The sequence below is a fragment of the Zalophus californianus genome, chromosome 3, assembly GCF_009762305.2.
Source record: "Zalophus californianus isolate mZalCal1 chromosome 3, mZalCal1.pri.v2, whole genome shotgun sequence".
NCBI lineage: Eukaryota > Metazoa > Chordata > Mammalia > Carnivora > Otariidae > Zalophus > Zalophus californianus.
Window position 1 is genome coordinate 50,944,304 of NC_045597.1, and position 22,779 is coordinate 50,967,082.

Below are 22,779 nucleotides of genomic sequence, written 5' to 3' on the forward strand. Positions count from 1 at the left end.
GAGAAGAGAAACTCTCTCTTCACAGATGACATGATACTTTATGTGGAAAACCCAAAAGACTCCACCCCCAAACTACTAGAACTCACACAGCAATTCAGTAATGTGGCAGGATACAAAATCAATGCACAGAAATCAGTTGCTTTTCTATACACTAACAATGTAACTGTAGAAAGAGAAATTAAGGAATCGATTCCATTTACAATAGCAACAAAAACCATAAGGTACCTAGGAATAAACCTAACCAAAGAGGTAAAGGATCTATACTCTAGAAACTACAGAACACTTATGAAAGAAATTGAGGAAGACACAAAAAGATGGAAAAACATCCCATGCTCATGGACTGGAAGAATAAACATTGTTAAAATGTCTATCCTGCCCAGACCAATCTACACTTTCAATGCCATCCCTATTAAAATACCACTGGCATTTTTCAAGGAGCTGGAGCAAACAATCCTAAAATTTGTATGGAACCAGAAAAGACCACAAATTGCCAAGGGAATGGTGAAAAAGAAAAACAAAACTGGGGGCATCACATTGCCTGACTTCAAGCTATATTACAAAGCTGTAATCACCAAGACAGCATGGTATTGGCACAAAAACAGACACATAGACCAATGGAACAGAAGAGAGACTCCAGAAATGCACCCTCAACGCTATGGCCAACTAATCTTTGACAAATCAGGAAAAAATATCCAATGGAAAAAAGACAGTCTCTTCAATAAGTGGGGCTGAGAAAACTGGACAGTTACATATAGAAGAATGAAACTGGACCATTCCCTTACACCATACACAAAGATAAACTCAAAATGGATGAAAGACCTCTATGTGAGACAGGAATCCATCAAAATCCTAGAGGAGAACATAGGTAGTAACGTCTCCTAGAGGAGAACATAGGTGGCCACAGCAACTTCTTTCAAGACACATCTCCAAAGGCAAGGGAAACAAAAGCAAAAATGAACTTTGGGGACTTCATCAAGATAAAAAGCTTCTGCACAGCAAAGGAAACAGTCAACAAAGCTAAGAGGCAACCCAAGGAATGGGAGAAGATATTTGCAAATGACATTACAGATAAAGGGCTGATATCCAAGATCTATAAAGAACTTCTCAAACTCAACACTCAACAAATAACCCAGTCAAAAAATGGGCAGAAGATGTGAACAGACAGTCTCCAAAGAAGACATATAAATGGCTAACAGACATGAAAAAATGCTCAACATCACTAGCCATCAGGGAAATACAAATCAAAACCACAGTGAGATACCACCTTACACCAGTTGGAATGGCAAAAATTAACAAAAAAGGAAACAACAAATGTTGGCAAGGATGCGGAGAAAGGGAAACCCTCTTACACTGTTGGTGGGAATGCAAACTGGTACAGCCACTCTGGAAAACAGTATGGGGGTTCCCCAAGAGGTTAAAAATAGAGCTACCCTACAACTCAGCAATTGCACTACTAGCTATTTACCCCAAAGATACAGATGTAGTGAAAAGAAGGGGCACATGCACCCCAATATTCATAGCAGCAACGTCCACAATAGCCAAACTGTGGAAGGAGCCGAGATGCCCTTCAACAGATGAATGGATAAACAAGATGTGTTTCATATATACAATGGAATATTACTCAGCCATCAGAAAGGATGAATACCCAACCATTTGCATCGCCATGGATAGAACTGGAGGGGATTATGCTAAGTGATGTATTCCAAGCAGAGAAAGACAATTATTACATGGTTTCACTCATATGTAGAACATAAGCAATAGCATGGAGAACCATAGGGGAAGGGAGGGAAAACTGAAGGGGGGGAAATCAGAGAGGGAGACGAACCATGAGAGACTAGGGACCCCAGGAAACAAAGTGAGAGTTACAGAAGGAAAGGGAGTGGGGGATGAGGTAACAGGGTGATGGGTATTAAGGAGGGTACATGTTGTGATGAGCACTGGGTATTATACGCAACTAATGCATCACTGAACTCTACATCAAAAGTTAATGTTGTACTGTATGCTGGCTAAATGAACATAATAAAAAAAAAAAATGTGCATCAGAGGTGGGACCAACATTCAATCCTGGTACAAACAGGACCCAGATCCAGGACTACGGTTCTTGTTCCTGCTTATTACACAGATGTACGCACACACACACAAGGCACGGAAAATATCTAGGGCCAGGGGATTATGTGTTTTCTGAGGATTCGTTCCCTTTAAAAGTTAAAGTGTTTTTGTTTTTCCTAGTTTCTATTTTCTCTGATATCTGTCCACCAAGCTATCCAATAACAGGGAGCAACTTCTTAAATTTCTGTAAAGAAAGAAACATCATCGACCTCAAAGAAATCAAAGAACTTCAGGATGATCTGGCCCAAGTCATCATCACCTCCACTCCTCCAGGATAGTATTTTTGACACAGAAACAGGTCATGTTAAAATCAGAAGTGAGGACCCGTTACTGTTCAACTGAGTCTTTGCCAGGATTATTTTTGCATCATTTCAGGGGTGTCCACAACTTGTCAAGAGGAGATCACACGTGCCTATTTCCTGTAGGTTACCAATTTATTTAGAAGGGATTCAATCAGAGCGAAAGGTAAGGTGGCAGCCGAGAGCGTGAGGAGAAGCATCTTTACACGTTTTTCCCCTTGCCCGTTGCTTCCTCGTGTGTAAAAGCTGATGCCGGTCTGTGCAGGTAGGACTCTGCCAGAGTGAAGGAAGATGACCAATCCTTGCTATGTCATAGATTCTTTATATTAGGCTTACATCTTCCTTCCAAAAAAAAAAAAAATTACAGCAATTATTTATGAATTTCTGGCCGTTTCAGTTTCCTATTGCTGCTGTAACAAATGATCACAAATTTAGTCAGTTATAACAATGCAAACTTATTATTGCACAGTTCTGTTGTGAGAAAGAGAACACGGGTCACCCTGGGCTAAATCAAGGTTAATATCAAACAGGGCTGCTGTGTTCCTTCCTGGAAATTCCCAGCAATAATCTGTGTCCTTGCTTTTTCTAGCTTCTGGAGGCTGCCCACCTACCTACCTTGGTCTGCAGCCCCTTCTTTCATCTACAGAGCACATCACTCCAATCTCTGCTTCCATTGTCACAGCTTTGCTGATTCTGACCCTTACGCTTTGCTTTGCTAACGGTCCTTGTGATTGCATTAATCTCACCCAGATGACCTAGAATCATCTTGGCATCTCAAGATCCTTAACTTGGTCACATCAGCAAAGTCCTTTTGCCATGCCACACTCAGGTTATGGGGATTGGAGCATGAGCACCTTTGACAAAGGTCGGGGGCAGGGGAGACGTTATTCACCTACCACACTGAGTAAGGAGCTGGTTACAAGGTTTTGGCTCTCTTGCTTCTTGAACCAAACTACTCCGGGAAGAGCAATCTTCATCTTTTTGTCAACCCTGGACAACATCTTAGATTCCAGTTTGTCTGAGCTTTAAAAAGCCAGACTCTTAGCAACCATCAAAGGAGTGTTTCAGCTAAGACACCCATGTCTTTAGAGGAAGGAGGCAGATATGATTGATGAAGTGCTGTAAGTTAGCCTGTCTTTGCACCATTAGATTCTATGTAAGTTTCTTGTAGCTCCAGCAGAGCACAGCATATTTCCTCCTGCAGGGTAGGCATATAGTAACTTTAATCTTTATTGAAAGAGTTAATGAGCCTATTATAAAAATAGGTGTAATTTGATATGCCAGTATTTTTGCATGGCAGGATCAAAATTAATTTAAAAATAGAAGGGTTCTAGTCACACAGGAGGGACATAAAAACACTCAAAATTGGAAAAGTAGAAATTCATTTCAGTGCTCCAAACAGCTCAGAAAACAAAACAAAAACAAGTGAAACTATTTATAACAAGCTCCCACTCTTTACAGTGCCTGTTATATGTGTTACTTATACATTTACTTGAATGCTTGATAATAATAAGTGAAGGTAAAACATTTAAAGGCAAATCGACCCACTTTCCTGGCACAGTAAATAAGGTCTGTGAAACTAGACATAGTAATTCAGTGTTATTCAAATAACACATTTTATCTTTCGTTTACCACCTGCTCCCATTCTTTCCTAAAACAAACTTGGCAACCATGCCTTGCTCATTTCACTTCATTTTCTATGAAAGTAAAATCTCATTCATAATCTCCACATCCTACAAGTCGCTTGTAAATCTGAGATAGGTAGGAGCAAATTCATTTCCACCCACATAGTTTAAGGTTTTTTGTTTCGTTTTTTTGCCCACCAATCAGCAATAATAATAAATAATGTTTAGGGTTTTCCTTAACCCCTGCCTCTCTGGCTAGATGCGGGAGCAGTAGCCCTTGTCCCCACCACCAGACATTTCTGGATTGAAAAGTGTCTTAGTTCTGTAATCTCAAGGAAAAACTCATTTTCTTATGTACTTTTAAAATTAATAGTCTATAACGCATTCTCTTTATGAGTGCGAGAGAATAGAATACAAAAACAAATGCTTATTTGTTCTCTCTGCTGAAATTGTCTAATGTTAGAAGAAGAAACTTTGCTTTCCACAGAAAATATTGGCTTCCCCATTAGCCATCTGCTAGATGGTGGGAATGTTCTGTGTGGCTTTCTCAGCTGGAACATTTGGAAAATGAATACATTGTTGCAAGAACTCACATTGTTGGCCATAATGTTTGTGATAATGTTGACTTACCAGATGTCCTGGAAATTCCTGGGGTGGAAGTATTTCCAATCGTTCCAAACCCCTCCGTTTCGCTACAGAATGGTGTTTGGGATATATGACTTTCGCTATTTCTCACGGCTTACCACGGTATTTTTCATTCGGTCATTTTGTAGACTAAAACAAGATGGGAAAAGATACCACTGAACTATTCATGTTCTTCCAAACTCTGTCCTGCTCCTCAGTGCGTCACAGATCTCTAATTTGCCATTTTTCCAAAATAATTTCTTCTCCAACCCCAACTATATACATCTCTGTATGTAAGATTAAATAGCATGACCTTTGTAGTACTTGTCTCCAGCTGGTAGGAACGCAACAAAGTCTAACAGTTGAACGCTTTGCTCACTCATTATGCCTAAGGAGTTTGTTTGAAATGTGAATAACCTCTGTTTTCAGCCCTGGCCTTCCCTTTTGAAATGAGATTAATGAAGTGATGAATAAAGTGAAGAGTCCTTTACACTTTGGCATGAAAATAGATTAGACTTCTTCTTTTGCAAATGGAATTATCTCTTACAGATCTGCTTCTCTACCTGTTTGCCTTTCATTTAAAGCAACAGAATTCTCTGAGCAGAGCTGGGCCTTATTCTAGATGGGAATCCATTTTAATATTCCACAGAATCTTGACAGTCGTGCCAATCACACATGGCTATATGTCTTTGTCAAACTCTACTACATGATTCATTTTTATCCCTTACTTCTACCAAAAGGACATCTTTTGATAACAAAAGGTTTACATCTCTGAAGATTTTTAAAGGCAATTTAATTTATACTCAAGTACCCTATCCTACCACATCATTCCAGTTTCGTTTGCTCTTTGGAGCTTACACGGTTTCAAGGCAAAGGGGTAGCCTATCTGGCTTCATGTCACTCATCTTTGCAAGCACCAACAGCTATCCACCGTCCATCCTGGTGCTCTGCTGTCAGCTACACCACAGAGATGACCCTGCCCCAGTGGCCCCTTCAGCTTTACTGATTTCTTTCTGTTGCCTGTGGACAGGGGAATATCTGATATGCTGTCTGGGGCATGTGCTCCCAGATGGACCCCACAGCCTTCCCCTCACTGGGCTTTTTTCCCTTTTGGGGCTCTCCATTGACAAAGTGGACATAATTGATTTACCCTTAGGTCTCACACCCTCTACTTACGTGGTTCTGCCTCCACAGTGCTCCCTACAAACAAAGCCAGGTCCCTCCCCATCTCCTGGGCACACTGAGGTCTCTGTTCTCCCTTCCCCTTCCTTCTTCATCATTCCACCTAGAGGAATCCATACTCTGGAGGGCATAGCCTCTATTAGAACAATCTTCTAAAAGGGCCCTTTTGGGGAACGTACATCCCTGCGTATGACTTTTCTCCCCCCTCTATCCTTCCCCTGAGGTGAGAATTACAAAGCCAGCTAACTGCTTGAATGCTGGAACGGAAGAGGGAGGAAGGAAACATGAAAGACATTTAAAAGCATCTGGCAATATCTCAGTCATATCATGCCACCATCGAGCTAGAAACAGAAGAGAGAAATAAACAGACAAGAAGGCCAAAATGGAGGATGGAGTGTCAATAACTTTTTTGGTAATTTTCTGATATTCCGAGAATTCTGCTCCAACTGCCTTTGATAGAGGCTGGTATCCATACAACACACCTCTGCACCTCCTCATTCTGCCCACTGCTCGATGTGCAAACACCCTCATATTTCCAACCTTGAATTTGATAATTGCCAAGAGTTATTCAATCTATGATTAAATGAATGAATAAATACAAATTGGTGACAGAAAAAAACATTAACCACCATCTCATTGTCCTTTAACACTGTATGTTGTTCCAATGGAAAGTTGTTGTTTTTTTTAATTAGCAAGTGCCATCTACTTTGAGAATATCCCCATAAGACAGAAAAATCATGGAAATGTAGGGCTGAAAAAACTTCAGGTTATCTAATACAGTGGTTTTCAAGCTTGACCGTACCTATTAATCAGCTGGGGAGATTTTACAAATACATATGTAATCCATCCTACCCTAAACTAATGGATCAGGTAAGTCCCAATCACTGATATGTTTTAAAAGCTCCCTAGTTGATTCTGACACATTGGGGGTGAAGAACCTCCCCCATTTATGCAGATGAGTTGTCATTTATCCAAGACACATCGTCACAAGTGAAAAAGCAGTGGTTGACAACTCTTTCTCCTGACCGTTTCTCGTACATTCTTCCCACCACACCCCCACTAAATCCCAACATTATAAACCATCTCAGAGTGTCCAAAAGAGGTTCTGTTCCAGTCTATTTCAATATTGAAGACAACACATTAGAACAGTATCAAATTTCATTCTCATGGTTGTCTCACTTCAAAAGCTCTAACATTTCCCCAAAGAATTACTCCACGGCCCCCCACCCCTACCCGGTCCCCATGTTTGATAAATGTTAAACAACACCTTTATGAGATGGCATTCCATTCTAGAGTGCCATTTAAAAGCTCTGAAGTTTAATCGCTGTGGATAACCATCGATCATTGCTGGGATGCCCCTGGGACAGTGGACTTTGAGGTATGCCATCCATCTCCTGGCGGTCCCGTGGCTGGCCGCCTTCCCCTCTTCATCACTGCTTGATGGAGCTGATGGGGATCACTGCCGCACTTCCAGAGAGCCTCCCATTCCCTCACCTGCTCTGCATGACTACTGAACTGAGCCGTGTTGTGACAGTCTGCCTGCTCTTCCCTGCTCAGATTAATGAATACAGCTTTAGCTGTTAATTCAAAGCTAGTCAAGCTTGTATCCAACAATTAGAGACCAATTTTCATCTTCAGCATGAGGGTATGTGGGGAAGGGTGTGGGAGAGGAGTGCAATTTGGCGTGATTCTTTACATCTGGGGTGTGCGTGAAGAAGGAAGAGTAGGGGATCCTGAAGACAGTACCCGAAATTCTCATTGGTCTGGCTACAACAAGCCATTTCAAGCCTCCACTTCTTTGCCAGCTACAGTGATGCGACCACGGGGGTTTGAGCTTCCTGCCCTGCAGCTAGACTGCAATCCATCAAAAATAACAAGCACACAGAAGGCCCCTGTGCACTCCTGCCTTCGAGGAGGGTCAGCAGCTAAGGCCGTCTTTGAAGGGGCTTTAGAACCAGAGCCCCAAACCTCCCACTCCTCTTTTCTTCCCTTCACCATAAGAAACGAAATGTTTACTCGTACACAAAATTATGTAAGAGACCTCATCCGCCCCCTTTCAGGGTCATCCAGGGCAACAAAGACAGAATACTCAAATTCTCAACCCTGAAATGTCCTCCCCAGTAAAGCAATGGCTACAAATGCTCCGCCTTGCACAGAAAAGCTAAATGTGGACCCCAGGTGCCAAATACTGTCAAGATGCTCTCCTACTGGAATTTCTATTTACAGAAAGGAGAAAACAGGAACTGCCAGAGCATTCCTGCCCCTGGTTACTGATGGTAGAGGTGGTTCAGAGGAACACATGCCCATCCAAGGTAAGCTACATCTTTACCCTGGGAAGAGAAATCTCTCCCGAGTCATTTTGACTGATCTTATTTTTCAAGCAGGTGGCCTGGGGCGGGAGCACAATACATAGCAGTCGGCCGTAGTAGGTAATGTTGATAAAGTCTAGTTACTTGCCTTCTTGAATTTCTTTTTGCTCTGCTGCAGTATTTAGCAGATGTCTTTGGGATTGGACTAGCTCGGCTATGCAAGGAAGGATCAAGAATGGAATTGCTGTCCCCTCCTAAGCAGTGCACCCACGGGGACCACGTGGAGATCAGAGAGGTCATACAATCTATGTACCTCCACCCGGAGGTGAAAGTCAGGAAGAGAGTCAGAAGCAGCACAAGCTACAACCCTTGCTCCAGATCTCCATGAGGCTCAAATGCTTGAAGTCTCTGTTTGCTACTTTTAAGGGGTGTCAATTATTTTGTCTGAAAACTAGCGACTAAAAAGACCTAACTTACAGAACTGATGCTGGCAATAAACGAGATAAATGTAAATCAGGTAGCGTAGTGTCTAGCACATTGGTTGAACTTAATAAATGATACAGTGGAAAACATATCAATAATGGGTCATGTCTCCCCGGGAGTTTACCCCCACCTGGGGACACATACAGTAATGGAGCAAATAAATAAATGGTTATAGATTGAGTAAGGGCTAGCAATGACGGAAGAAACAGTGACTCTGTTGGAGAATAAGCAGGAAGGAGGGTGGTCAGGGGGAGCCACTGTGAGGAGGGAATATTTAAGCTGCAGCCAGACAAGGAGAAGCCAGAAGAGCCGGACGTGTGGCAGTCCAAGCACAGGGAAGAGAAACCACAAGACATATGAGGCGGCAAAGAGAGTGGCTGGAACATGGACATCCAAGGGAGAGAACAGGATGAAGGGAGGTGGGACAATTTTGATTGTGCTGCAAGTTCTTGTTCCTCCCAGTGTAGTCCTGGCATCACCTGGCGCTCATCGGAAATGCAGAAACTCAGGCGCCACCCCAGACCACCCAACCAGAATCCACATTTTAACAAGATCCAGGAACAATGCCTTTGCACGTTCTGAGATTAAGAACACTGCTTTAAAATAATGCAACATATGTTAAGAAAAAAGAAAAAGAAGAAGATAGCAGGAGGGGAAGAATGAAGGGGAGTAAGTCGGAGGGGGAGACGAACCATGAGAGATGATGGACTCTGAAAAACAAACTGAGGGTTCTAGAGGGGAGGGGGGTGGGGGGATGGGTTAGCCTGGTGATGGGTATTAAAGAGGGCACGTTCTGCGTGGAGCACTGGGTGTTATGCACAAACAATGAATCGTGGAACGCTACATCAAGAACTAATGATGTAATGTATGGTGATTAACATAACAATAAAAATTAAAAAAAAAAAAGAACACTGCTTTAGGAAGCCGCTGAAAAGTTTAGGTGGCACAGAGGTGTGATGTGCTTTGTATTTTTAAAAGATTCACTCCAGATGCTATGGTGAAAATGGATTAGGGGAAATAGAGTGTGTTTTTACTGCTATTTATGATTACTTTCCAAGTCGCCTGCCTAGTTGACCGTGCCTTCTCCTTCCAAGGCGGGGGCCTGCTGTAATCTGGCCATTTTCCACCTGAAGTCAGCCCAGTGGCTACAGCCCTGCTCTCTGCTTATCCACTGCCCAGCGCCACTGTCCCCCTGCCTTGTATTTTCAAGTATCACCTGTTCCTGTGTTCCCCAGACCTCAGCTCTGCCCACCACATCAGGAAGCCCGCCCTCTTACATCCTGATGAACCCCTCGGAGGCTGGAGACAGCCCTGCCTTTGATCCTGCACCCCACACCTTTAGCTGGCTCACTGCCAGACCGGGTCTCTCCTCAGAGGTGGTTTCCGGCCACATCCTTCTATTCCTACGGCATACCCCCTCCCACGCCCCAGGAATTCAGAGACCAAGTGAAAAATGAGCATTCCTAGCCACTATAATTAGATTCCAAAGAGGAGAAGGGACTTCATAAGTAAATGCCAACCATCTTCATATTGAAAAAAATAAAACTTTTTTAATCGATTGTTGGGGGGGAGCTGTTAATGAGCTAACCACTTTTAATTCAATATTTGACAGTAATTGCAACAGAATTACATTTAACAAGACAAGAACCTCTATGGGTTTTTAGCAGTCAGATGAGGTAATAGCATAGTTGTTAAGGAACTGAAATATAATCAAAGGAGCCTTCATGACTGTTGCCGAATCTGAGTGACAAGACTACCAACAGTAAGCCCAAAGATGGCTAATACCAGTTGTCTGGAATAAGAAATACAAGATAGCCCTGTGCTTAGTGGAGAAGAGTCTAAATGCCTAGGCTGCTGGAGCAGGTAGGTTGTTGAGGACGGATGGAGATCCGTCCTCAGCTAAAAGCGGTCGAGGAGGCTGGGAGCCAGGGGCAAAAAAAAAAAAAAAAAAAGCAGGGGGAGACATTTCTTAATGATTTCTAGTGAAAGCTCATGGGTAACTTTTGCAGCAATACTACCAGTACATTGACTCTCTCCCCATTCCATGGCAACGGTGCAGATGATTTTCCCTCATTCTGTGATGTGCTCTGGAGGGCAGGCATCGTGCACGCTGGTGCTCAGCACCCTTCTCAGAATGGCATCGTGAAGCAGCCCTTGTATTAGCAGACTTCCATCGGCCCTGTGAAATGAGGGCACCATTAAAAGAGGGGTGTTTATCTGAGGCGAGCCGGTGAGAACATCATGAGGGTTTAATCAGGTCGCATTGCATCTCATCCTTGGGAGATCTGAGTTAGGCAGCTGGGAACACCACAGAGGCATGGCTCCAAAATTGTTTTCATTATGCACTTTCTTGAAACCCTCTGAAGAAGCTCACCTTTCTCACCTCAAATGGCTATGTCATCACCTTTATTTCTGCTCTGACTCTGGCTTTAATGGATTTTCTGAGCTTCTAGCTTTGAAACCATATAGAAAGAACAGCCTCACCCGAGTACCATAGCTGTTACTCAGATCAAATGTCATCCGTCCTCAGGGACAGCTTTAACTTGAGAATGATGTTCAAATTTGGTGGTTTAAAATCAAGCAAACAGATTCTATATATTTTCGATGATCTCTAAAAGGAGCTTCGGGAATACGACTTATTTTCTCTCAATTTGACACTGTATCTGTTATAAAACAAACAAAGGAAGTCAAAATGACATTTTAGACGGTATCTTTGGGGGAAATAATGTTAGAAGGAAAAAAAAATCGCTAACCAAATACTCACATTGCTTTATAAGGGAAAAGAACCTTTGGATACAAAGTTCATATCTGACAGGTAATGTGACAAAAAAAGGGGAGAAACATGAATTAAAATGCAATGAAAAGTTCATATTCTCCGTGCACAGAAAAATAAGTGAATGTCCTTAAATTGATCAGCTCTCCAGCTGGGAGAAGGCTTCAGATGATTGATGGATGCATGATGGTTTTTCTTTTAGATATATGTTGAATCATGGTGAGGAGATTAATTGGAGTCACTTTTTTAAGAGAATACATAAATGCATTTGTAATGTACTGTGCTTTGCTTAAAGTAGAAACTTAAAAGTGCTTTTACAATTAATCCAAAACCAAGGGATAGGCTGATGGCGGAGAACCAGGGATTCTATGTATTTAGTGTAAAGAAAAAAAATGCTCTAAATATTGGAATTCATTGGGAAGCTAAACCTACAGGTGGTGGCAGAGGGCAAAGGCAAAATTTGTGGCTCAACACTGAGGGGAGGGCCGGTAATGGGTCATCATAGCCACAAACCACCAGGCGGGTTTCAAGTTCTCATCAATAAAACCCAGGAGACCCACCGGCTATCATGCACCAGAAAGACAAAGGCTGAAAAAGTGTTGAAGCGAATCCTATTACATACATAATTGTAATTCTCCAAACCGACTAATTGTGAAAATCACGTGGGAAGCTTCTGAGAGAAGAGATTCTAGGATTCCCTTGACATGGAATTAAAATCGCTGACTGGACCCCAGGATATTTCCTAGAGTTCAGAAACTCTGCTTCTTTTTTTGCCTGAATCAACATGTTTTTAGACCAATGGTTGAGTATGAGATATGGGGCCCCCATTTGAATGACTAAACATTTGGAAGATCACTGTGTTTGGAGCTGTAGGGTCTGCTACTATTGCTGAATGAGAAATTTAGCAGGCATATATGCATGGTAGCTCTGAGGTCAGTGGTTGGGAATCAGTGATAGGGAGTATGAGCTTCATGGGGGCATGTACTATCTTCACCACTGTTCTCCCAGACCCTAGCACCATGCCTGATAGATAATGGGTGATCATGAAACATTCAACTAATTAGGGAATCAGAAGGCCCCCAAATTATTGTTTCATCTCTCTTTCAGGTAAGAGTGAAGATTTAGAAATACCATATCCAGTGGTGTTGCAAAGATCAGAGTGGAGAGCACTTCATACCCAAGTTTTATAATCTCAGAACAACTGGACCCAGGAATCTTGCCCACCTTGACCTTTGAGACCTTTGTGATTATTCCTTTGTATCTTGTGCTTATCCCAATGACAGGTTCACAGGAGGTGTACAATAAATGTACAATAACATTTGTTCAACAAGTCAATGTATCCTTTCTTAGGGTCATTAGGAGAAGTCAGATTCATCAGTTATGAGGAAAATTTGGGGGGGGGGAACCTCTCCCAATTATCTTCAAAATAAAAACACACTAAAGAGAAACTACAGCTATATCTAAGCTACATGAATGCCATTAATTTACATGATTTTTAGATCAAGAGAAAGCTATTTTAAGTTTCTTAAATGGTTAACTTTTTTTATTTTATCAATTCTTTATTAAATCAATAGAAATGAAGGTGTATGAAACCTCAAGGAGTTTCCCCATCATATCCACCATGATTCACCCGTTTCTGTGAATTTGCCAGCCAGAGTGACAGGTAGAATCATATCTCAGGATTTCTGATAGCCTTCACTACCTGTGGTCCCCCCATGGCCCCATGTCAGATGTGAGCACAAGTGCTGTGGCCAACTTCCACATTATCATCTTAGGAATAAAGCTGTCAGTCTATGCCTCCCTCTATTTTCCCTTTCCACTGGCTGGCATGTGGACGTGGCAGTGAGTCAGACATGGACACCACCCTAAATGATGGTGGAGCCACAAGATGGAAGGAACCTGGGTCCTAGCATGACTGTCATGAGCAAAGCCTGCCCCATAAGCCTAAACTGCTCGCCTTTGGACTGTTATGCGAAAAACAATAAATTTCTTCCTTGAGTACCCACATTTGTGATTTTTTTCTTTCAGAAATTTAGCTAATGCCTAAATTTTATACTCCTTATTCTAAAGTTCTGGGATTTCATTTATTTCCAATAGGCAAAACATCTAATGGTTTGTCTCCAGTACGTATACTAGTTGCAAGTTTTCCTCCAAAAGGGACTGTATGGATTAAAACAAGTATTCTACTTTGTTATTCTACATAGATGACAACCACTGATAGAAAATATTCTCAAAACAACTGTGCCAAGTAGTGAAAAACGGTGAGACCACAAAGCTAAAAATATTATGATACACAGTATTTTTTGACCTAGATATATCATTGGAAGGTGCACTTTGTTTGGCATACTTGAAACACATTCTCAGTGACAAGAAACAATATTTGTGAGTTTATTTCTGGGCATGTGCATAAAGTTAATTAGCAAACTCCCAACTTACTCTGCATGCAAATTTCAAAGTTCAAGAAGTGGCAATTTACTCACATAAACCTTATGCAGCTTTTATGGTTTTGTCAGATATGCTTACTTAAATGCATAAATTAAGTACTATATGTTGTACCCACTTCGAAATATGGCAGGATTCCTTGGGAGAAGTGAAAATTAAAATGTCAGAAAGAAAAAAGCTTTGTCATCTCACCCTCAAAGGTGTGCCATGGGATGAATGTCAGTTTTTGGAGATGTGTTGGCTGCCAGGCCAAGTGCGGCAACAAAAATCTGGTGCTTCTCCTAGGCCACCCCTCCTGACACACACCCACTTAACCTTGGCAGAGGGGAAGTCTGTTATGCTGGGCACTGAGGATGCCCATGCTTCAGGGAAATGGTCAAGCACAGAGTTCACCTCTCCTTTTCCCAGTGTTTCATTGAATATTTCAGGACTAAAAGTGGGTATCCAAGATTCTCAGGTCAAGGTTCCTTTGTTTTTCCACATAGAGCAGAATTCTTAATTTTCTTCTTTTTGTCTGAATGGTCTACACGTTCCTGGTGGAAGGCTAAATTTTCCTTTGCCCTGCTTCCTTTATGACAGAAACAATCCCCTATTTTAAAAGATAAAGATTACTCCCACAGTACTCTGTGAAATTGCTTGCTACCATAATTACTCACTTAGTATTTTTTAGATGTTTTGCTTAGGACTACTTTAAAACAGATTACTTATTCCTGTGTTAGTTGAGATTGTTCAACAGCTTCCACGATATATTTTAAGTGACTTAGGTATCCTTGAAGGTGATGAACAGGCTTCTCCAACAACATCTGGCATTTCAAAATGGCACACACGTGTGTGTCATGTGCACATGCATGCACACATGCGTGCGCACATACATTTACTCTTGGCGAGACTGAATGGGTCATCAGGCATAACAAAGCACTTTGTTTTATGTTGGGTTTTTAACTCAGCATGGCAAAGCTGGTTACCTTTTACAAGCTGGTCAGAAGTATAACCAACCAGAAACTTGGCTCTGACCAAGTTTTTATTAATAAAAACATGAGAAAGGATAAATGGTTACTGAATAAGGTTTACTTTTGGTAGACATTTTTTTAAAAGATAGTGGGCCTTCTGGGCAGTGGGAAATAATTAAGTTCCTTGATGCTTAAAATTAAGAAAAATCTATCATTTTCTCTGGAGATATTAATATTGTATCCCAAGATAATTTAAACAATTTCTTGGTCATACTGTCACAAACTATCAAATGGGATAATCAGGGAGAGTTCTGCTCATCTTCCATCTCAACTTAATTTTGCCAATAGAGCAGATGTCAAAGGGCAAAAAAATCCCTCCTATTTTGTAAATATTTACTACTCAGAGAAATAATAAAAATGGAAACTCTGTCCACTGTGTCCTCCTGAACATTTTTCTTTGTCAAAAAAAAAAAAGAGAGAGAGAGAGAAAGAAAATCCTCATTACTTCCCATTCAACTCTCCCCTATTTTTTAATTTTAAACATTCAAAGTACATTTTTGACTGACTAGTTCCCACCCTATCCACACTGCCACAGGCTGTTTAAAGGAACATAAAAGGGAGAGGATGTGGCATCATATTCCATTGTCACCGTGGCCCTCTGCACCAAGCCCAGCCGTCTGAAAGAGATCCCCATCTCTGGGTCTTATATCGAGTGTTTACTTTTTATCATTTCAAAGTGTTTCTCTCCGATAACACTCCTGTCAAATTTATGAATAAGTCTGGAAATTTTCAAGATAAGCTGAAATTGGTCTTATTTGTTGGCTTCTGACTCAAATTCCCTCTACCTCTTCAGGGAGGAAGCTACTGATTTTAGAACCCAACTGCTGTATGTTTCTTTGCCCCAGCTCGAGCTGTAAATCACACTTGGTTTTACAGATTTGATAAAGCCTGTGAGCTTATAATGTCCCTGCCAGAACGAGCCAAGAGTTACTTCCTGGGGGAATGAAGCCAGTCAGCAGCGCCTCCAGCCCCATAAATATGACCCTATTAGGAGGAAGTCAGTGGGCCTATCTAAAGGTGGGGATTTGCCCAAACAGCTCCACAAAGTAGCGTGATCAAAGTGATAAGAGAAATTTCCTAAAACGACAAGGGGAAAGAAAACAACAGAGAGTTCTGTGTTGATTTTGTCGTCGCCCTTCAACTCTGCTTGGATTCTGCAGCAAGTAAGATTTCCTACCAATACATGACCTGTTTCTATATAAAAACATGAGCTTATCCACTAATACAGCCCATCTCTCACACCTCAGATTCCACATCACATCACAAGCTGCTGTTTCGAAAAGTAAGAGCACTAAGACTTGTACAGGTTTTGGCAGTGGTGGGGAGAGGAGCAGGAAGTTACAAAATTCAGATATCAGGCTTACACACGTCATGTCTTTCCAACTTTAAAAGACACTTAGTGCCCTTTGAGGGTGCGGGTGAAGACCAATGGTAATGGCAGAGAAGAAATATGTTGTCACACTGAAATATATTTTAGCCATGAGTAAAAAGTGAATATAGAATAGAACTGATAATGGTTTATTATCACAAGAACTGCCTTGCTCAGTTGGCTCTTATTTGACTCTATCAAAGACCATCTGTAAGATAGAAACACATTGTTTGAATATTCACTCATTATTTAATTCATGCACTATATATGCTGTGCATTTCCTACACACACACACACACACACACACACACACACACACACACACACACACACACACACTACATGCATTTGCGTCTAATATTACTGACACAAAGAACATGCCTGCCTGGTTTAGGGGAGGAGAGGGAGAGCACAGACAAGCATTACAAATCTAAAAGACAAAAGGAGGGCAGCTGGGTGGCTCAGTTGGTTAAGCGACTGCCTTCAGCTCAGGTCATGATCCTGGAGTCCCACACCGGGCTCCCCGCTCAGCAGGGAGTCTGCTTCTCCCTCTGACCCTCCTCCCTCTCATGCTATCTCTCATTCTCTCTCTCTCAAATAAATAAATAAAATCTTTAAAAAAAAATAAAAGACAAAAGGAAGTCTGGATTTTTTTTTTTTTTTACTCAACATAGATGACTTTATTTCCAGTTTATCCCTAAATGGGGGGGGGGCGGTTATATTTCACTATATGCATGAATCCGTGTAAGTCTTCAATAATAAAGTCTGAGAATAAACGACTCTAAGCTTGAAGTACTAACACATCAACGTTAGACAAACTTGAATGAATGACAATGCATTGTTTTTATTCTCTGACATTGTCTTTAATAAGATAAAATTTTAAAACAGAAATCTCTAAAAATCTGACAGGAGCCTTAAAGATCAAAGAGTGCAACACTATCTTTGTATTGATGGGCAAATGGAGACCCACAGGGGTTTGGATTCCTAACATTGCACAATTAATTGTTGTGGGATGCAGAAATGATTAGTCATAGAAAGTCACCCGTCGTGACTTACCACTACGTGAAACAGGAACTGTGCTCAGGCTCATTCCTGTGCTGTGGCTTTCTTTGTTCAGGGTGCTCCAGGAAAAGTGAATATGTGATTAAGATAGATTTTTCATCTAGGCCCTGAAAAGGCTTTCCTGCCAGGGAGAACTTGCTTTCAAGTTTCTCTCTCCACATGGTCTTAACAAATTAATGGATGAGACTGGGATTAAAATATCTCAAATTAGACACCAAATTCTGTGAATTGTTTTCACTATATAATTAGAATAAAAATCAAAATTGAGAACCTGCCAGTTCCCAGAGCTTTTCAGGTCTTCACAAAAGGGGAACTCACTGTCTCTTCATCTTTTTATTAGGGACAAAACCCACTGACTAAGCATCGCCCGCTTTGGGGAGACGGTAATGGGCCGCATTTCATCATGTGCAGGCCTCCCACACAGAGTTCAATTATCTAGCCCCTGGAAGGAGACACGGCAAAACAAATTAAGTGGGCATTGGTGGACTGAAGGCCCCTCATCTCATCCTCAGCGAGCTGATGAGCTCAACTGTGTCACGTGACAGCCCGCTTTGTACCAAGTCGCTCGACACGGGAAACTCCATGCTCTGAAGCTGTCATCTAAGGCACATCTGCTCTGGCTGCACCTCACACAAGGCATCCCCTTCCTAGAAGGACGCCTCTAGGGGATAAGAGAACCCTGCTGCAAATGAGAGCCACCATGTCAATCCAGAAAATAAACACAGTGCCTTCCTGCTTTCTTCCCATACCCTGTGCCCAGTGAAAAGCATGAGGTTGGGAACAAGATGCGCACAGTAATAAAGGACATTCAGGGAGAGCATCTGTGTATAATCCCACGGGAGTCATGCCAACAGAAGGGTCCTGAGGAAGCGCCTATGGAAACTCCGTTTTCCAGGAACAGTATTAAAAGTGGATTGGTCAATCCCCAAATGCCTTACTTTTATTCCTATGCTGTTCCTGCTTCAAATAGTTAACTCTTACGGCTCCAGGGAAGAGTATGGTGACAGAGAACTTCTCCAGCTGCCTTCCACTGAATAAGTGGGAAAGGCAGAAAAGCAAATTCCTTTTTTTTTAAGATTTTATTTATTTATTTAAGAGAGAGAGAGCGTGCATGCGCACACACACACACACACACACACAAGCAAGGGGAGGAGCAGAGGGAGAGGGAGAAGCAGGCTCCCCGCTGAGTGTGGAGGCCAAGGAGGAGCTTGATCCCATGACCCTGAGATCATGACCTGAGCTGAAATCAAGAGTCGGACATTCAACCAACTGAGCTACCCAGGTGCTTTCTTTTAATCAGCATACAACATCATTTAAAGCCCATCCCTAGTGACATTGCCCTAACATCTCCTATTTGGAGACACCTGAGAGCATGCAATCAAATCCTGACATGGTTAGTTGGAGCTACTATTTTCAGACCTTGTGAATTTTTAAGCTCATGGTACCCTGGGAGATCAGAAATATTTCATTGGGGTAGTCATTATTTCTACATTTTGTGGCACTTTTCAGTTTGCAAACAATTTTTACGTGTCACTTTATTTAATCTTCACAGCATCACAAACTATCAAATTTTTTAGAGGTTTAATTTTCAAGCAATCTCTACACCCAACTTGGGCCTCGAACTTAAACAACCCGGAAATCAAGAGTCCCATGCTCCACTGACTGAGCCAGCTAAGCGGTGTCCCAGAAACTATCAATTTTAAAGAAGATATTGAGGTTCATAAAATTTAAGTGGCTTGCCACAGCTCACACAACTGGGAAAAAAAGAGACACAACTGAACCCACATGCAATGGACTATTGCCATTTTTGTTCATCAGCACTAGCGGGGTTCACTATTATGTGTTTCTTGATAGAAGGCATGGCCTAATTCCCCACCACAGTCAAGTCACTGGACATTATATGTGTACAAATGTGCCATAAATAACAATGCCCTTTGCAAAGCTTATAAGAAATTCCTTACCCAGTTGGCCATTACCTCTACTTATTGCCCTTTTCCTCCCACGCTATTTCTCTCTGGTCAAAGCACTATCTCTCACAATTGTTTCAGTAAGTGTCTATAGTCATGGATATCAAAGAAGCAGAAAGGGGTTGATCTCCTTCTCCCAGTTCTCTGGGATTAGGGTACAAGCCCGTGACACAGATTTTGCCGATCACAGGCTCCTCCTCTGGTCCCTAAAACTGGAGGGAGGAATGAAGGGCAAAGGGAGCATCACGTGGCACCCAGAGCAATTGGGGAGCTCTGTGCCCAGCACAGTGGTGGTGAGGGTCAAGTGGGGAGACCTCTAAGCACAGAGATGAAACCACCCAGCTGCCTGGAGTCCAGCTACTGTTTATTGCATGAGCTACCCAATAGCCCTACAATAATCCCCTATCTGCTAAGTTAGCCATGGTCAGTTTCTGTTGTTTGCAATGAAGAACCCTGTGCGACACATCCAATTGTCCAATTTCAGTGTCAGTGGTTTTTCCAACACCCTCAGCCTCTTTTAATAATTAAATCTGATATTCAATAAAGCTCTAAATACCTAATATACCCTCTCCTAAAAATGCGAAAAACTAGTGTCTCATGTTCGGGAGAGATAGTGCTTTGACCAGAGAGAAATAGTGTGGGAGGAAAAGGGCAATAAGTAAAGGTGATGGCCGACTGGGTAAGGAATTTCTTATAAGCTTTGCAGAGGGCATTGTTATTTATGGCACATCTGTACATATATAACGTCCAGTGACTTGACTGTGGTGGGGAATTAGGCCATGCCTTCTATCAAGAAACACATAACTTCTAACCTGAAGTCTGTATACATTAATTTTTTGTCCTTTGGCATTATATAGGAGTTAATCTAAAAAGAGGCGAGAAGGACCAGTTATTGCCTTTTTTTGCTAAAATTGTCCAGGACCACTCTAACATATAGAAAGTGCCTCCCCACTGGAACTCATAACACTTAATGTGGATAGCATCGTTTGGCAAGCAACCACCTATCATCTTATAACAATTCCTGCAGTAGTATCCTATCTTAAACATAGCCTTAAATTTGGCTCTTAAATGTTTCATATACTACTGTCCATTTTTTTACAATTAGAATTACATCAAATTGGAAGAAGTCAGGGACTGGATACTAAATTTATAGCCTGTGCCTATAAAAGGTACCTACTCCTCTGTAAATTTGATGCCAAAATGTTTCTTCTAATTTGAGACCAGCCAATTATTCTGTTTCCTTCTATACCTTGCAATCACCTCTTTTGATATGTTCTCATCTGCTAGTGCAGTAACATACCTAGTAGATGAAAATCAGTGGCCAGTTGGCTCAGGAAAGATCTCTGCCATCAGTGACCGCCCAATATTACTGAAGTAGCAGTTGACATGACGCAGCCAGAGAGAAGGACTCTAGAATAAAGGATGGCAATAATTATAGGTTGGACAGGGATCCTTATAATAGGATTAGGTTAAATATGAATACACACACACACACACACACACACACACGAGTATTTATGCATTTGAAATACTCAGTGACTTCACATTTTGTACGAAGAGATCCTTTCCTCCTTGTCTCCCTGCCCCTGCCTAAAAGAACAGTACTCATACACAAAGAATCTGCTGGTAATTGTCATTTTTGCCACAGACCCAATCTTTCCTAGTCATAATTATATCTAAAAACAAAGCAAAACAAAACAAAACAAGCCTTTGGTAAATGCAGACAATTGGATATGGGGAGAACCGCTAGTGGGAAATTGGTGATGGTACATGCATATTTTAAAAACATTTCTTTCAACTGCCACTCGCCCTGTCTAATCAGGTTACCTCTAATCTGAAGGAACAAATATCAAAGTCAAGATGGAATATAAATGCAACATTATAATATATGGCATGTAGAATAAAGATATGGCAAAGGTTGACACTGATGATGATTAAACCATTTGGGATTCGGTCTTAGAGACATGAGGATGGAATCCATAATCACCAGCCCTCCCCTCCTCTTTACACAGTACCAGCTAATATACAGCGGCTTCGTAATTACCTACTAAAAGATAGGTGGGGAGTTCATTAACCACGCTAATTACAAGAACAATTTATGCTAAATCATCAGCAGGAATGTTAAAAAACACTCCTTGAAAACCAAAACAATGCAAAACCAACCTGAGCGGGCACAGAACATCTGTTCTCTAGGGCAGGAGAAAAGAGAAAAATCACAAGAAAACAGAGAAGATGAGAGCAGAAAACTATTTTCTTTGTCATTCCCAACTGAATGACAGGTGCAAGTCTATTATATGAAGAAAATGGTGTGTCTCAGAGATGATGGCCTCACAGATAAAGAGGATCAGATAAAGAGGTCTGGCTCCTCAAGACCTCACCACTTGTCACCCAGAAGCCCAATTTGTTACGGCTCAGAGGGATCCCATCTCCTGCATCCTCGCCTCGGAGATGTGAATCAGACCGAGAAGGGTGATATCCCGAAAGTTTTCTGAGATGTGTTTTAAATATCGTGCCCATTTGTATATACCTCTATTGGATGGTCGGGAACCACAGAGCAAAAGATGATGGCTACATGGTAGAGAACGGTCGTTGTGAAATTAAGAAAAACAGCGCAAAAGAGATTTTAAAACATCATTTCGTAAGTACACATAAGCAGCGGGAGCTACATTTTACTCAAGAGTTTCTTTGAATCTAAGAATGTTAGGGCTATTATTTCATGATTAAGAAATAATTCCTTCTGATTAGGCAATGTCAACTAAAATATAATTTTTTTTTTTTTTTTTTTGCAAAAGCCATCCATATCTAAATACATATAATTACCTTTTTTCCCCGCAGGAATAGAATTTTTAAAGGGGGAGCTGATTCAGATAATATTTTCAGATCTCTTTAAAATGGAAATGCTTCTTTGGAAATTTTCCACACATTTGGCATCAGAAGTCTCCTCTGTTCGAGCTGCACTAATTAGAGGCATGCACACGGAGGTTGCAATGTAAGGTGAAGGGAGAGGAACATTAATGACCCAGGCTGTGATATCATTTGTGAGAACTTCTTTCTACTGATCTGACACCCATTGAAGTTCAGCTTTCAATTCTGTCTTTGAAGCCCAAATCAAGTAGTGTCATGGACACTTGTCTTTTGTGTTACACACTCATGTTTTGTTTTGTTTTTTCCTAAATTGCTATGGACTCCATGTGAAAGGAGCCATCCACCCCGATACCGGAAGTAGACACCACTCCAAACTAGTTTCTCATTTGACATAAAGTCTACAGGGACAACTTTTGTGGCTTTTTGGTAGCTTTGGATAAGGCCATATCCAAAGAGGAGAATACTGCCTTGGAAATGATAAACAGTGACTAGAAAATTCAGCTCTACCAAACACTCCTTTTTTTCCCCCAATTCATGGCCGGCTATGAAACCAACCAACAGGTGAGCCCAAGATGGGTAGGCTCTGCAAAGCCACCGGTGTGATCCCAACACAGCAGGTCATATCAAAATTTCTTTGAGGCATGAAGTGACCACTCCTGC

At 41.6% G+C, this 22,779-nt stretch overlaps 2 long non-coding RNA genes across 3 annotated transcripts; one reads left to right on the top strand and one right to left on the bottom strand.

Moving 5' to 3' along the window:
- Positions 1–2,489: 2,489 nt before the first annotated feature.
- On the bottom strand, positions 2,490–20,665 carry LOC113920919. 2 transcript variants are annotated; one of them, XR_003519431.1, is made up of 3 exons: positions 20,555–20,665; positions 4,664–4,807; positions 2,490–2,750 (listed from the first exon to the last, which is right to left on the bottom strand). It is a non-coding gene; the product is annotated as an uncharacterized LOC113920919 (long non-coding RNA). The 2 variants fall into 2 exon arrangements; XR_003519432.1 differs by lacking the exon at positions 20,555–20,665 and adding an exon at positions 6,642–6,755.
- On the top strand, positions 7,136–12,639 carry LOC113920918. The gene is made up of 3 exons (XR_003519430.1): positions 7,136–7,217; positions 8,066–8,151; positions 12,512–12,639. It is a non-coding gene; the product is annotated as an uncharacterized LOC113920918 (long non-coding RNA).
- Positions 20,666–22,779: the final 2,114 nt, after the last annotated feature.